The sequence below is a fragment of the Oncorhynchus gorbuscha genome, linkage group LG08 (assembly GCF_021184085.1).
Source record: "Oncorhynchus gorbuscha isolate QuinsamMale2020 ecotype Even-year linkage group LG08, OgorEven_v1.0, whole genome shotgun sequence".
In the NCBI taxonomy this organism is placed as follows: domain Eukaryota; kingdom Metazoa; phylum Chordata; class Actinopteri; order Salmoniformes; family Salmonidae; genus Oncorhynchus; species Oncorhynchus gorbuscha.
Window position 1 is genome coordinate 75229791 of NC_060180.1, and position 13349 is coordinate 75243139.

Consider the following 13349-nt stretch of genomic DNA (forward strand, 5'->3'; position numbering starts at 1 on the left):
TGGATGAATGGGTGGGTAGATGTTGCTTTAAGGCTATCTGTGTGGATGGATGAATGGGTGGGTTGATGTTGCTTTAAGGCTATCTGTGTGGATGGATGAATGGATGGATGGATGGATGAATGGATGGGTGGGTAGATTTTGCTTTAAGGCTATCTGTGTGGATGGATGAATGGGTGGGTAGATGTTGCTTTAATGCTATCTGTGTGGATGGATGAATGGATGGAAGAATGGGTGGGTTGATGTTGCTTTAAGGCTATCTGTGTGGATGGATGAATGGGTGGGTAGATGTTGCTTTAATGCTATCTGTGTGGATGGATGGATGGATGAATGGATGGATGGATGGATGAATGGATGGGTGGGTAGATTTTGCTTTAAGGCTATCTGTGTGGATGGATGAATGGGTGGGTAGATGTTGCTTTAATGCTATCTGTGTGGATGGATGAATGGGTGGGTAGATGTTGCTTTAATGCTATCTGTGTGGATGGATGAATGGGTGGGTAGACGTTGCTTTAAGGCTATCTGTGTGGATGGATGAATGGATGGATGAATGGGTGGGTTGATGTTGCTTTAAGGCTATCTGTGTGGATGGATGGATGGATGAATGGATGGATGGATGGATGAATGGATGGGTGGGTATATTTTGCTTTAAGGCTATCTGTGTGGATGGATGAATGGGTGGGTAGATGTTGCTTTAATGCTATCTGTGTGGATGGATGAAAGGATGGAAGAATGGGTGGGTTGATGTTGCTTTAAGGCTATCTGTGTGGATGGATGAATGGGTGGGTAGATGTTGCTTTAATGCTATCTGTGTGGATGGATGAATGGATGGAAGAATGGGTGGGTTGATGTTGCTTTAAGGCTACCTGTGTGGTTGGATGAATGGATGGGTAGATTTTGCTTTAAGGCTATCTGTGTGGATGGATGGATGATTTTTAATGTTTGTTTGTAATGAGGGCGTATGAAGATGTGCTCAGACAGTCTGTTTATATTATTATATATATATGTTTATATTACGCTGGTAGAGCCCTGATGACATATGATCACACATACACACCAGCTCTGCTTTCTGGGCTAGCAGAACACTCTCTCAGGGCTCTCTCTCTCTCTCTCTCTCTCTCTCTCTCTCTCTCTCTCTCTCTCTCTCTCTCTCTCAGGGCTCTCTCTCTCTCTCTCTCTCTCTCTCTCTCTCTCTCTCTCTCTCTCTCTCTCTCTCTCTCTCTCTCTCTCTCTCTCTCTCTGGGCTCTCTCTCTCTCAGGGCTCTCTCTTGCTTTCTCTCTCTCTCTCTCTAAATTAATGGATTGTCCACTGTGCATGCTCATTCATTTCCAGTGTTAATCTGTCAAACAGACTCTCTGACCTCAGAGGTTGAATCAAATGCTTTAATTGTTATGAATCTAGTCCAGATCCCCTCCCTCCCAGGAACAAGACACACACACACACACTCTTTCTCTCAAGAACACACACACACTCCACTCCTACACATCAGAGCACAGCTCAGCAGAGGGATTTGAGTGTTAGAGCAAAATGAACGAGAGTTGTTTTGAGATGAGGCCTTAATGGATTCAACAACGTGCTCAATGTCTGTCTTTGTGTGTGTGTGTGTGTGTGTGTGTGTGTGTGTGTGTGTGTGTGTGTGTGTGTGTGTGTGTGTGTGTGTGTGTGTGTGTGTGTGTGTGTGTGTGTGTGTGTGTGTGTGTGTGTGTGTGTGTGTGTGTGTGTGTGTGTGTGTGTGTGTGTGTGTGTATAATGTATGCAGCTGTCTGCTGTGGTGGAACAGGGAGTTGCATAATTAGCTGTTTATTAGAGCTTTGCCTCTCTACCTCCTCAGTGTCTCAATTAAAACAGGCATCTACACACACACCTTAACACACACACACCTAAACACACACACACACACACACCTAAGCACACACACACACCTAAGCACACACACACACCTAAACACACACCTAAACACACACCTATACAAACACACACGCCTAAACACAAACACACACCTAAACACAAACACACGCCTAAACACACAGACACCTATACAAACACACACGCCTAAACACAAACACACACCTAAACACACACCTAAACACACACACACCTATACAAACACACACGCCTAAACACAAACACACACACACTGTTAAACACAAACACACACCTAAACACACACACAAACACAAACACACACCTAAACACAAACACACACACACACACACCTAAACACAAACACACACACACACACACATAAACACAAACACACACACACACACCTAAACACAAACACACACCTAAACACAAACACACACCTAAACACAAACACACACACCTAAACACAAACACACACCTAAACACAAACACACACACCTAAACACAAACAAACACACACCTAAACACAAACACACACCTAAACACAAATCTTTAAAGTTGCATGAATTTTCGGTACCCTTCCCCAGATCTGTACCACGACACAATCTTGTATCAGAGCTCTACGGACAATTCCTTGAACCTCAAGCCTTGGTTTTTGCTCTGACATGCACTGTCAACTGTGGGACCTTATATAGACAGGTATACATGGACAACTGTAGGATATTACATAGACAACTGTAGGATATTACATAGACAACTGTAGGATATTACATAGACAACTGTAGGACATTACATAGACAACTGTATGATATTACATAGACAACTGTAGGATATTACATAGACAACTGTAGGACATTACATAGACAACATTACATAGACAACTGTAGGACATTACATAGATAACATTACATAGACAACTGTAGGACATTACATAGACAACTGTAGGACATTACATAGACAACTGTAGGACATTACATAGACAACTGTAGGACATTACATAGACAACTGTAGGACATTACATAGACAACTGTAGGACATTACATAGACAACTGTAGGATATTACATAGACAACTGTAGGATATTACATAGACAACTGTAGGATATTACATAGACAACTGTAGGATATTACATAGACAACTGTAGGATATTACATAGACAACTGTAGGACATTACATAGACAACATTACATAGACAACTGTAGGACATTACATAGACAACTGTAGGACATTACATAGACAACTGTAGGACATTACATAGACAACTGTAGGACATTACATAGACAACTGTAGGACATTACATAGACAACTGTAGGACATTACATAGACAACATTACATAGACAACTGTAGGACATTACATAGACAACTGTAGGACATTACATAGACAACTGTAGGACATTACATAGACAACTGTAGGACATTACATAGACAACTGTAGGATATTACATAGACAACTGTAGGACATTACATAGACAACTGTAGGATATTACATAGACAACTGTAGGATATTACATAGACAACTGTAGGACATTACATAGACAACTGTAGGACATTACATAGACAACTGTAGGATATTACATAGACAACTGTAGGATATTACATAGACAACTGTAGGACATTACATAGACAACTGTAGGACATTACATAGACAACTGTAGGATATTACATAGACAACTGTAGGATATTACATAGACAACTGTAGGACATTACATAGACAACTGTAGGATATTACATAGACAACTGTAGGACATTACATAGACAACTGTAGGACATTACATAGACAACTGTAGGACATTACATAGACAACATTACATAGATAACTGTAGGACATTACATAGACAACTGTAGGACATTACATAGATAACATTACATAGATAACATTACATAGATAACTGTAGGACATTACATAGACAACTGTAGGACATTACATAGACAACTGTAGGACATTACATAGACAACTGTAGGATATTACATAGACAACATTACATAGACAACATTACATAGACAACTGTAGGACATTACATAGACAACATTACATAGACAACATTACATAGACAACTGTAGGACATTACATAGACAACTGTAGGACATTACATAGACAACTGTAGGACATTACATAGACAACTGTAGGACATTACATAGGACATTACATAGACAACTGTAGGATATTACATAGACAACTGTAGGACATTACATAGACAACTGTAGGACATTACATAGACAACTGTAGGACATTACATAGACAACTGTAGGACATTACATAGACAACTGTAGGACATTACATAGACAACATTACATAGACAACTGTAGGACATTACATAGACAACTGTAGGACATTACATAGATAACATTACATAGACAACTGTAGGACATTACATAGACAACTGTAGGACATTACATAGACAACTGTAGGACATTACATAGATAACATTACATAGACAACTGTGGGACATTACATAGACAACTGTAGGACATTACATAGATAACATTACATAGACAACTGTAGGACATTACATAGACAACTGTAGGACATTACATAGACAACTGTAGGACATTACATAGACAACATTACATAGATACAACTGTAGGATATTACATAGACAACTGTAGGACATTACATAGACAACATTACATAGACAACTGTAGGACATTACATAGACAACATTACATAGACAACTGTAGGACATTACATAGACAACATTACATAGACAACTGTAGGACATTACATAGACAACATTACATAGACAACATTACATAGACAACATTACATAGACAACATTACATAGACAACTGTAGGACATTACATAGACAACATTACATAGACAACTGTAGGACATTACATAGACAACATTACATAGACAACTGTAGGACATTACATAGACAACTGTAGGACATTACATAGACAACATTACATAGACAACTGTAGGACATTACATAGACAACTGTAGGACATTACATAGACAACATTACATAGACAACTGTAGGACATTACATAGACAACATTACATAGACAACTGTAGGACATTACATAGACAACATTACATAGACAACATTACATAGACAACTGTAGGACATTACATAGACAACATTACATAGACAACTGTAGGACATTACATAGACAACATTACATAGACAACTGTAGGACATTACATAGACAACTGTAGGACATTACATAGACAACTGTAGGACATTACATAGACAACTGTAGGACATTACATAGACAACTGTAGGACATTACATAGACAACTGTAGGACATTACATAGACAACTGTAGGACATTACATAGACAACTGTAGGACATTACATAGACAACTGTAGGACATTACATAGACAACTGTAGGACATTACATAGACAACTGTAGGACATTACATAGACAACTGTAGGATATTACATAGACAACTGTAGGACATTACATAGACAACTGTAGGACATTACATAGACAACTGTAGGACATTACATAGACAACTGTAGGACATTACATAGACAACTGTAGGACATTACATAGACAACTGTAGGACATTACATAGACAACTGTAGGACATTACATAGACAACTGTAGGATAGACAACATTACATAGACAACTGTAGGACATTACATAGACAACTGTAGGATATTACATAGACAACTGTAGGACATTACATAGACAACTGTAGGACATTACATAGACAACTGTAGGATATTACATAGACAACTGTAGGACATTACATAGACAACTGTAGGACATTACATAGACAACTGTAGGATATTACATAGACAACTGTAGGATATTACATAGACAACTGTAGGATATTACATAGACAACTGTAGGACATTACATAGACAACTGTAGACATTACATAGGACATTACAACATTACATAGACAACTGTAGGATATTACATAGACAACTGTAGGACATTACATAGATAACATTACATAGATAACATTACATAGATAACTGTAGGACATTACATAGACAACTGTAGGACATTACATAGACAACTGTAGGACATTACATAGACAACTGTGGGATATTACATAGACAACTGTAACATTACATAGACAACAGGACATTACATAGACAACTGTAGGACATTACATAGACAACATTACATAGACAACATTACATAGACAACTGTAGGACATTACATAGACAACTGTAGGACATTACATAGACAACTGTAGGATATTACATAGACAACTGTAGGACATTACATAGACAACTGTAGGACATTACATAGACAACTGTAGGACATTACATAGACAACTGTAGGACATTACATAGACAACTGTAGGACATTACATAGACAACTGTAGGACATTACATAGACAACTGTAGGACATTACATAGACAACTGTAGGACATTACATAGACAACTGTAGGACATTACATAGACAACTGTAGGACATTACATAGACAACTGTAGGACATTACATAGACAACTGTAGGACATTACATAGACAACTGTAGGACATTACATAGATAACATTACATAGACAACTGTAGGACATTACATAGACAACTGTAGGACATTACATAGATAACATTACATAGACAACTGTAGGACATTACATAGACAACTGTAGGACATTACATAGATAACTGTAGGACATTACATAGACAACATTACATAGATAACTGTAGGACATTACATAGACAACATTACATAGATAACTGTAGGACATTACATAGACAACTGTAGGACATTACATAGACAACATTACATAGACAACTGTAGGACATTACATAGACAACTGTAGGACATTACATAGACAACATTACATAGATAACTGTAGGACATTACATAGACAACATTACATAGATAACTGTAGGACATTACATAGACAACATTACATAGATAACTGTAGGACATTACATAGACAACATTACATAGACAACATTACATAGACAACATTACATAGATAACATTACATAGACAACATTACATAGACAACATTACATAGACAACATTACATAGATAACATTACATAGACAACATTACATAGATAACATTACATAGACAACATTACATAGACAACTGACAACTGAACATCACCTTCAGAAAGTATTCACACCCATTGACTTTTTCCACATTTTGTTGTTTTACAAAGTGTAAATAAAATATATTAAATGTAGATTTTGTGTCACTGGCCTAAACACAATAACCCATAATGACATCACAATACCCCATAATGACATCACAATACCCCATAATGACATCACAATACCCCATAATGACATCACAATACCCCATAATGACATCACAATAACCCCATAATGACATCACAATAACCTCATAATGACATCACAATACTCCATAATGACATCACAATACCCCATAATGACATCACACTAACCCCATAATGACATCACAATAACCCCATAATGACATCACAATAACCCCATAATGACATCACAATAACCTCATAATGACATCACAATAACCCATAATGACATCACAATAACCCCATAATGACATCACAATAACCCCATAATGACATCACAATACCCCATAATGACATCACAATACCCCGTAATTTCAAAGTGGAATTATGTTTTTAGAAAGTTTTACAAATTAATGAAAATTAAAAGCTGAAATGTCTTGTGTCAATAAGTAGTCAACCCCTTTGTTATGGCAAGTCTAAATACGTTCAGGAGTAAAAAATAATGGGCTTAACAAGTCACATAATAAGTTACATGGTATCACTTTTTGTGCAATAATAGTGTTTAACATGATTTCTGAATGACTGCCTCATCTCTGTACCCACATACAATTATTTGTAAGGTCCCTCAGTCAAGCAGTGAATTTCAAACACAGATTCATCCACAAAGACCAGGGAGGATTTCCAAGCATGGTGCAGTTATTAATTACACTTTGGATGGTGTATCAATACACCCAGTCACTACAAAGATACAGGCTTCCTTCCTAACTCAGTTTCCAGAGATGAAAACAAACTGCTCAGGATTTTCACAATGAGGCCAATGGTGACTTTAAAACAGTTACAGAGTTTAATGGCTGTGATAGAACACTGAGGATGGATCAACAACATTGTAGTTACTCCACAATACTAACCTAATTGACAGAGTGAAAAGAAGGGAGCCTGTTCAGAGTAAAAATATTCCAAAACATGCATCCTGCTTGCAATAAGGCACTAAAGTAAAACTGCAGAACATGTTGCTAAGGATTCCACGACACGGTTAGCCTTTACAGACTGCAGGTTTGTGTTCCTTTTTTTGTGTGGATTCCGCGAGTGCTAGCTGGCTGTACTACAGACACCTGTCGTCGTCGTGGGAAAGACTCTTATCTTTTTGTAAAACAACTGATTGCAGTAAAGAGACAATCTGGATACTAAGGAGATCCTGAAGGAAATCAACGAGTAGCAACAGTTTTACGCTATGGAGGAACAACATACTCCTTCGTGGAAAGATCCGACCACCTCACAAAATAACTTTAACCCGACAAAAAAAAAAGAAAAACAGATGAATCTACAGACACTGATGATTTACTGACCATTGAAGTAGAGGCTAGTGGCTGGAATCCACGCAACACTGGAAAAGTTGTGGTAGAAGTTCAGCCAGAGTGGAATTCTCCAAAGAGAAAACAAGACACTCACAGCCAAGGTAAAAATACATGATTCCAAAACAAGGAACTCAAACGGTGATATTAAATAACAAAACATTTTGATCTGAATGTGCAAAGAGCCAGGAATGATTCACAAGGAAGGTGGATCCTTTTGAATATGAACGTGGACAAAAAAAAGAGATTTGCTCATTAATCCTTAATCATTAACGATCCAAATCAGGATGATCCACACTTCTTCTAAAACATTTATACCATTTTATCAGCTGGGCTAGAAAATTGTTGATACGAAAGAGAGTTTGAACAGGCTTTTAATAGGGGTTGCAACAATGGCAGATGATAGTTTTAGAAAGAGAGGGTCCAGATTGTCTAGCCCAGCTGATTTGTACGAGTCTAGGTTTTGCAGCTCTTTCAGAACATCTGCTATCTGGATTTGGGTGAAGGAGAAGCTGGGGAGGCTCGGGCGGGTAGCTGCAGGGGTGGGGGGTGGGGGGTGGGGTGGGGGGGGGTGGGGGTTGGAGTAGCCAGGAGCCGTAGAGAAATGCTTATTGAAATGTTCAAATATCATGGATTTATCGGTGGTGACCGTGTCGCCTAGCCTCAGTGCAGTGGGAAGCTTATTTTAGTATTGCCCTCAGGTAGCCTGTTTCTGGTCTCAGGTTCAGGAATGGCTAAGAATGCATAACATTGAACTAAAATTGACCCTAGAAATAGTACTGTTATGAGATCTAGAGAGACCGGGTCAGTCAATTACTAATATACTAATACTCTTAGTAAAAGTGGTTATCTTCAACTCACAATCTGTGGATTCTATTTGATTAGATAGATTGAAATTGTACATTAAACATCACAGCATAGTTCAAATCAAATCAAATGTTATTTGTCACATACACATGGTTAGCAGATGTTAATGCGAGTGTAGCGAAATGCTTGTGCTTCTAGTTCCAACAATGCAGTAATAACCAGCGAGTAATCTAACTAACAATTCCAAAAGTACTACCTTATAGGCACAAGTGTAAGGGGATAAAGAATATGTACATAAGGATATATGAATGAGTGATGGTACAGAGCAGCATAGGCTAGATGCAGTAGATGGTATCGAGTACAGTATATACATATGAGCTGTAGGGTATATAAACATAAAGTGGCATAGTTTAAAGTGGCTAGTGATACATGTATGACATAAAGATGGCAAGATGCAGTAGATTATATAGAGTACAGTATATATATATGAGATGAGTAATGTAGGGTATGTAAACATATTAAGTGGCATTGTTAAAGTGGCTAGTGATACATTTTTACATCAATTTCCATTATTAAAGTGGCTGGAGTTGAGTCAGTATGTTAGTGGTGGCTGTTTAACAGTCTGATGGCCTTGAGATAGAAGCTGTTATTCAGTCTCTCGCTCCCAGCGTTGATGCACCTTCACTGACCTCGCCTTCTGGATGATAGCGGGGTGAACAGGCAGTGGCTCGGGTGGTTGTTGTCCTTGATGATCTTTATGGCCTTCCTGTGACATCGGGTGGTGTCCTGGAGGGCAGGTAGTTTGCCCCTGGTGATGCGTTGTGCAGACCTCACTACCCTCTGGAGAGCCTTACGGTTGTAGGCGGAGCAGTTGCCGTACCAGGCGGTGATACAGCCCGACAGGATGCTCTCGATTGTGCATCTATAGAAGTTTGTGAGTGCTTTTGGTGACAAGCCAAATTTCTTCAGCCTCCTGAGGTTGAAGAGGCGCTGCTGCGCCTTCTTCACCACGCTGTCTGTATGGGTGGACCAATTCAGTTTGTCCGTGATGTGTACGCTGAGGAACTTAAAACTTACTACCCTCTCCACTACTGTCCCGTCGATGTGGATGTGGATAGGTGGGGTGCTCCCTCTGCTGTTTCCTGAAGTCCACAATCATCTCCTTTGTTTTGTTGACATTGAGTGTGAGATTATTTTCCTGACACCACACTCTGAGGGCCCTCACCTTCTCCCTGTAGGCCGTCTCGTCGTTGTTGGTAATCAAGCCTACCACTGTAGTGTCATCCGCAAACTTGATGATTGAGTTGGAGGCGTGCGTGGCCACGCAGTCGTGGGTGAACAGGGAGTACAGGAGAGGGCTCGGAACGCATCGTTGTGGGGCCCCAGTGTTGAGGATCAGCGGGGAGGAGATGTTGTTACCTACCCTCACCACCTGGTGGGGGCGGCCCATCAGGAAGTCCAGTACCCAGTTGCACAGGGTGGGGTCGAGACCCAGGGTCTCAAGCTTGATGACGAGTTTGGAGGGTACTATGGTGATAAATGCTGAGCTGTAGTCGATGAACAGCATTCTCACATAGGTATTCCTCTTGTCCAGAAGAGTTAGGGCAGTGTGCAGTGTGGTTGCGATTGCGTCTTTGGGCGGTAAGCAAATTGGAGTGGGTCTAAGGTGTCAGGTAGGGTGGAGGTGATATGGTCCTTGACTAGTCTCTCAAAGCACTTCATGATGACAGAAGTGAGTGCTCAGTTACCTTAGCTTTCTTGGGAACAGGAACAATGGTGGCCCTCTTGAAGCATGTGGGAACAGCAGACTGGAGGATTGATTGAATATGTCCGTAAACACACCAGCCAGCTTGTCTGCGCATGCTCTGAGGATGCGGCTGGGAATGCCGTCTGGGCCTGCAGCCTTGCGAGGATTAACACGTTTAAATGTTTTACTCATGTCGGCTGCAGTGAAGGAGAGTCCGCAGGTTTTGGTTGCGGGCCGTTTCAGTGGCACTGTATTGTCCTCAAAGCGAGCAAAAAAGTTATTTAGTCTGTCTGGGAGCAAGACATCCTGGTCCGCGATGGGGCTGGTTTTCTTTCTTCCGGGATTGACTGTAGACCCTGCCACATACCTCTTCTGTCTTTTCCTTTTGTCTCTTTAGTTCATTCTCTTGGTTGTTGGTGCATCGGGGGGTTCTTGGGGAATGGAATTCATTTTATTTATTTATTTTTTCTTCGTGGGGAGTGGTCTCTAGTTGAGGGACAGCTATTGGGGAACTGTGAGGGGGATCTTGGAGGGTTCGGGTTCACATGTGTTTGCCTGGTGGGAGATCTGTCAAGGTGCCCTTGAGCAGGGCATTGACCCTGGATGCTTCTGTGTGTCGCTCTGAATGGGAGTCTGTTGGATGACTGGTGTGATGTAGTTGTTGGATGACTGGTGTGATGTAGTTGTTGGATGACAGGTGTGATGTAGTTGTTGGATGACTGGTGTGATGTAGTTGTGGGATGACTGGTGTGATGTAGTTGTTGGATGATTGGTATGATGTCATTATTGGATGACTGGTGTGATGTAGTTGGATGACTGGTATGATGTAGTTGTGGGATGACTGGTGTGATGTAGTTATGGGATGACTGGTATGATGTAGTTGTGGGATGACTGGTGTGATGTCGTTATTAGATGACTGGTGTGATGTAGTTGGATGACTGGTATGTTGTAGTTGTTGGATGGCTGGTGTGATGTAGTTATTAGATGACTGGTGTGGTGTAGTTGTTGGATGACTGGTATGATGTAGTTGTTGGATGACTGGTATGATGTAGTTGCTGGATGACTGGTATGATGTCGTTATTGGATGACTAGTGTGATGTAGTTGGATGACTGGTATGGTGTAGTTGTTGGATGACTGGTATGGTGTAGTTGTTGGATGACTGGTATGGTGTAGTTGTTGGATGACTGGTATGGTGTAGTTGTTGGATGACTGGTATGGTGTAGTTGTTGGATGACTGGTATGGTGTAGTTGTTGGATGACTGGTGTGATGTAGTTGTTGGATGACTGGTATGATTTAGTTGTTGGATGACTGGTCTGATGTAGTTGTTGGATGACTGGTCTGATGTAGTTGTTGGATGACTGGTATGATTTAGTTGTTGGATGACTGGTCTGATGTAGTTGTTGGATGACTGGTATGATTTAGTTGTTGGATGACTGGTCTGATGTAGTTGTTGGATGACTGGTGTGATGTAGTTGTTAGATGACTGGTATGATGTAGTTGTTGGATGACTGGTCTGATGTAGTTGTTGGATGACTGGTCTGATGTAGTTGTTGGATGACTGGTATGTTGTAGTTGTTGAGTGGCTTCACTGCAAGTATATTGTATGTTTCGAATATTCAATAAATAAACACATTTTAAAAATGAAAATAAAAAACTGCAAAAAATGTGGCAAAGAAATAAAGTTTTTGTCCTGAATACAAAGTGTTATGTTTGGGGCAAATCCAACACATCACATCACTGAGTACCACTCTTCATATTTTCGAGCATTGTGGTGGCAGCATCATGTTATGGGTATGTTTGTCATCGGCAAGGACTAGGGAGTTTTTTGGGGGGATAAAAAAAATAAATAAACACAGGACATAGAGGAAAAGAGCTCTAGAGCAAACACAGGCAACGTAGAATGTATGCACACATGACTGTAAGTCGCTTTGGATAAAAGCGTCTGCTAAATGGCATATATTATTATTATTATTATATTATTGTACAGTTCAGTCTGCTTTCCAACAGACACTCAGAGACAACATCTCCTTTCAGCAGGACAATAACCAAGAACACAAGGCCAAATATACACTGGAGTTACTTACCAAGACAACATTGAATGTTCCTGAATGGCCTACATACAGTTTTGACTTAAATTGACTTGGAAATCTATGGCAAGACGATCAATGATCGACAACCAACATAACAAAGCTTGATACATTTTTTCAAGAATAATGTGCAAATGTTGGACAATCCAGGTTTGCAAAGCTCTTAGAAACTTACCCAGAAAGACTCACAGCTCTTAGAGACTTACCCAGAAAGACTCACAGCTCTTAGAAACTTACCCAGAAAGACTCACAGCTCTTAGAAACTTACCCAGAAAGACTCACAGCTCTTCAAGAATACCCAGAAAGACTCACAGCTCTTGAAACTTACCCAGAAAGACTCACAGCTC

General features: G+C 39.9%; 1 protein-coding gene across 3 annotated transcripts in view; it reads left to right on the forward strand.

Annotated features, from left to right (window-relative positions):
- LOC124042184 (receptor-type tyrosine-protein phosphatase mu-like) overlaps positions 1–13349 on the forward strand; it is a 621881-nt gene that overhangs the window by 489549 nt on the left and 118983 nt on the right. The gene's annotated exons all lie outside the window — the stretch shown is intronic.